Below are 5,042 nucleotides of genomic sequence, written 5' to 3' on the forward strand. Positions count from 1 at the left end.
AGTAGAGTTTACACAGGCTATAAATGCAGGGGAAAAAATACACAGCCTGAGTCCTGCAGAGCTGATGCTTCCTGTGTTGACTCCCCAAACCATGGGCTGGTTTTAGCTCTGTTGCTGTTGCCTTGTGCTAGTGGCAGGCAGATAGCAGAGGTGTCTCTGCCTCCCACCAAATCACAGCACTCTCTCATATTTTAAGCACATTAACCTAGTGCTAATAGCATGATCCAAAATCCTACAGAGACAATGGAGACATTTCCACTAAACTTCAAATGGGATTGTTGATTAACAACAAAGATCTTATTTTTCCCTCTGCATTCAGACTTCAGAGTTTAGTGAATCCTAATAATAAGGGCAGTCCAGTAGACAATTCAGTTCACTGATGTTCAGCCAGGAGCTCAAATGCACAAGAAACAGTAATAATAAGAAGAAATAAGTAAAGTATGTGTATACACATAGTGGGAACATGGATAAGAAAACAGAGGAACTTTACCTACTTGTGCAAGGTATCTATGCAGAGAATCTAGGGGTAATAAAAACTTAGCAGAAAAAATAACTGGAGTCACTGAATAGTATAGTTTCTTCAGAAAGGAGGGAAATGGAGTTGGCAGCAGTGCATGAAACTTTGGGATAATTTGTGATGAAACAGATTCTGTTTGGATCAAGCACTTCAAGCAAGATAAAAGTATTTTTGTCAGAATTAATGCTTGAGGAAAATCCCTAGGATGTCAGATTTACCTCTGCACCATTATTGTAGAGAAGAATGGAAAAAAAGGATCTGTGATTAAAAGATGTTGAAGGTCACAAATTTCTTCCCCAGTCACTAAACTTGCAACAGATAATGATAATTTAGATATACTTTTTTTGCATTGAAATATGTAGGTAACAAAATGTAATCTTTAATCAAACATTCAGGCATTCAGTCCATTAACCTTGCATGACAAATGGTCAGGTAACTTTAATATGCAAACCAAACTAATTATATAAGTGAAATATTGTGGGACTTCATGATTGTTTCTGTAAAGAAGACATCAGATTTCATCAAGTGTAACATACTGTGTTGTATCTGACAACAGGGGACTAGGTTCAGCCATCTAGGAAGCCCTTCCAGTCTCATGTTCCTAAATTTGTCAGTTAAATGCAAGAAACTTAAGTAAAGGAGACAGAGCTTTAAGACAGTTTAACAAATTTGGTTGCAGTCAGTATTCTCTAACGTTCTTCAACTCAGTCCTGAATCTGTACATTGGCTGCCAGACAGAAGAATCTGTTCTTGTGACAGTGTAGATGTTTGAGGTGTAGGCCAAGGTATCTATTGTCTGCTCTACTGGGTTTCTATCAAACCTGCCACTTCACTAGAGAGTCTAACTCAAATGCCTTTTCCATAGATCAGCCCTCCTCTCCTCCCTCGTCCCCAGACAGTCTCAAGTAAGATAAGGTTGGTATGGTGTGTGTAGATTCTGTACAGGCTGGTGTGGAAGATGAAATTGGGGAGAACACCTGATAGCAAGGACGTTGAAGTAGAGATTTTCACCCTGGAGAGGAGAAGGCTTAGGGGGATTTAACCAATCTATGTAAATACCTGTGCAAGGAAGATGGAGCCAAGCTCTTTCCAGTATGTCCATTGCCCAGAAAAGAGGCAATGGGCTCATACTCAAACACAGGAAGCTCCCTCTGAACATCAGAAAACGCTTTTCTACTGTGAGGCTGACCAAGCACTGGCACAGGTTGCCCAGAGAGGCTGTGGAGTCTACCTACTTGGAGATTTTCAAAAGCCACCTAGACATAATCCTGGGCAACTGGTTCTTGGAGACCCTGCTTGAGCAGGGATTTTGGACAAGGTGACCTCCAGAGATCCCTGACAGCCTCTCTCATTCCGTAAGCAAGCTGCAGTCATTTTAGCAAGTTTAATTCTAAAAGTCAGGCAAAGTTTGATGCTTAATATAAATGTTCTGCATAACTTCAAAGATACCCACTCACTGTGAAACTGTGATTTCTGGAGGCAGACTATGGCTTGCTCAGAAAATCAGACAGGAATTATAAAGTGGATTGCTATTATGCTTGCCCATATGCACCCATTATTATTAGAAGCAGCAGGAGAGAACAGGCAGAAAAGATGCTACAGGAACCTTTCAGGGAGTTTTCCTAAAGAAGAGAGGTTTTGAACTTTGCATTAGCATGGCTCTGGCTCTGTAATGCTCTTAACTTCTCTCTCTCTCTTCCTACCAAGTGCTGGGTACTTCTCTCTGTGTCAGCAGTGAGGAACTCTCAGCCTGGAAAATGAGTTATGTTTGGAGAAACTACAGTCAACAGATTAATTTGAAGGATTTCTGATTATTAACCCCTTTTATTCCTCCTTCCTGTCTTGTGGTCTGAAACTCTGTTTTTTCCTGGTGTAACACCACTGTAGCTCCTCTCTTTGGGCTGAAGTTAGTAACTCATGCCATTGTGCTCATCACTCTCAACCTTCAGCTGTACATTCTCCATATGACAGTGCAGCATATGTGTCCCAAACGGTTCAGCTGTGAGTGAGTCACAGCTTCAGAGTGTGCCCAGACATGCTATTCATGTTATACCTCAGAAACTGCAATGAACTTTAAAAATATTGATTCAGGAAATGCTGAAGAATTTTATGCTGTTTTGTGAAGGGATAGTGCAAGGTCATTGTTTGAAAACATCCTTAGCCAAGACCTTCTAACACTCAGTTTTGCCCCTTTAGTGATTGGGAAAAGGGGATACATGGCCTGTATATTTCCTGACTACACTCCTTTTGCATAAGCTAATTTCTCTTCACCAGAGACCTATGTAATGGCAACTCGTTTATCTGATTCTCTGATATATGAAAACCATATTGGTTTAAGTTTTATACCATGCCTACTCCTGTGCAAATGCATAAAGTGAAGGGGAGAAAACAGGCAATGATTTACTTGCCCCCCACAAAAAACACATTTTTCTTTTTTCACCCTGCTTATGTATTGTAAGAGAGGATGAACAAACAGATTGGTCTCCTCCCACCACATAGCTGCATTGCCAGCACTCAGGGAAATAAAGACTGCATGGATTAAAAAGTCGCAAGGTTACTCTTAAGGCATAAGCTACTGAAACGGGAGCATGCAGTGAAGAGGTCTCAGTTCAACAGAATCAGTCCTATTGTGAGCAATGTCAGCCTCACTGCTAATGTGGAAACCAGGGATGGGAGTGCAGGTAAGACCTTTCTCTATCAGGGCATGAGCAAATCACAATGAATTGCAGCCGTTGCCACAATAATTTGTATGGTGCGTTTTTCCTTTCTTTTAAATTTTGACTTTTGAAAAGTGCTTTGCTCCCAGCTGCTTGAGGGAAAAAAAAAAACATTGGATTTCTTTCAGCACTGCCTGTGAGGTGACCTTACTGTTTTTGCTTATGTTTTAAAATCTGTTTATGATACACATTTAAGACGGCGTTTGCAGCTCCTAAGGTTTATGTGAATAATATTCATAATCATTTAAACAAGCTCCCTTAGCATTTTTTCCCTAGACACTCTCTGAAGAAATCTTTCTCTGAATCACAATTTGTGCATGTGCAATTAACTACTGCCAGGCTGTTAGACAGGCTGATCATGTGGGAATTGACCATTTCTTTTTCACACAGAAACAGCTTTTGCCTTTTGTGTCACATAGAAACAGCCTTTGCACTGGCATCTTGATGATGCTCTTTTCCTCAGTTTGCTTGATTAGATCTCTTGATAGAAATACTTGAAAGGCATAATTTCATAAATACACTTAAAGCAATTCCACCCAAACCACCTTATCCTGCCTGAATCATTCTCATCATATTGCTGCATTTTCAAATACCTTTGAAAAGCTTTGTGTTGAGATGGGTCAATTATTGAACTGTGTGCCTTGTAGACATCTCAGTGTCCTAATTAATGGCAGGATAATAAGATGATCTTCACTTAGAAAAACAGTTAAACTTTTGAAGCTCTCCAGCCAAATATGCTTCTCCTTTTCTGTCAAGATGCAAACTGCTTTATGAAAGTGAAAACTGATTGTGGGTCATCAAACTACTCTGAATATTGTTTGTGCTGATCACACATTTTTATTTTAATATGGCTATAACTGTGTGGATCTAACAACAAGAAGGAACTTGAATTTATTTCTGAACTTTTCAGTAACAGTAGCTAGTTGGTGCATGAGCAATATGGAGACCCATAAATAGCCTGTTGACTTAAGTATTTTGCTTTCATATATGCTCTTGACTGGTAGCTCTGCTATACATGAGACAAGATTTGAAGGTAAAGGTAGTATCTCTTTTTGATTTGTCCAGCTGGTTAGATGGGAATATTAAACTGATTTTCAGACATTTGTCTAGATTTTTCTAATAAAAAGCTATTATACCTACCTAAAAAATTTGTCCTGTCTTTGTCCTTGAACCAAAATGGCTACAATAAAATGCCACTGAACCTCTCTATGTTATGCAAGATACATAGTTCATGCCTAGAATAGGAAATGATGGTAGTAATTCTGAATGTCTGGTGGCAGGTAATGACATTTGACAGAAAAATATCAATAACATGATCAATGCAAAAAGTGTTTCCTTATGCACATACATGCACTGTCTTGCATTCCTATTCATTGATTCCTAAGTCCACGAGTGCTTACTTTTTTTTTTTTTTTTTTGTCCTTTTAGTCTTCACCAAGCAATGGTATTGCTTCACAACACACACTCAAATAATCTACCATTGTACATTATGAAAATACTAATCTGGGGACTACACTGATAGGAATTGGAAAGATGAGGAGAGATGTTAGGAAAAGGTATAGGTGTGGATCCAGCTTAATTTTCTAGCTATGAGCTCCCACAGAAAATAACTGGTACTGTCATTGTCTCTTTGTGTTGCATTTGCTTGCAGGCAGTGTTTACTTTTTTGTTTCCACTATTTGAGTCAGTATGTTGATTGAATTTATTGTATTTTTTAGTAGACTTCCATCTCAGTTTTTAAAAAATGCAATGCATATACAGTAACTGAAGTTGTCTCATGTTGTCACTGTCTTTTCTTCTCGTTCTAG

This window comes from Acanthisitta chloris, unplaced genomic scaffold (assembly GCF_000695815.1).
Source record: "Acanthisitta chloris isolate BGI_N310 unplaced genomic scaffold, ASM69581v1 scaffold38295, whole genome shotgun sequence".
In the NCBI taxonomy this organism is placed as follows: domain Eukaryota; kingdom Metazoa; phylum Chordata; class Aves; order Passeriformes; family Acanthisittidae; genus Acanthisitta; species Acanthisitta chloris.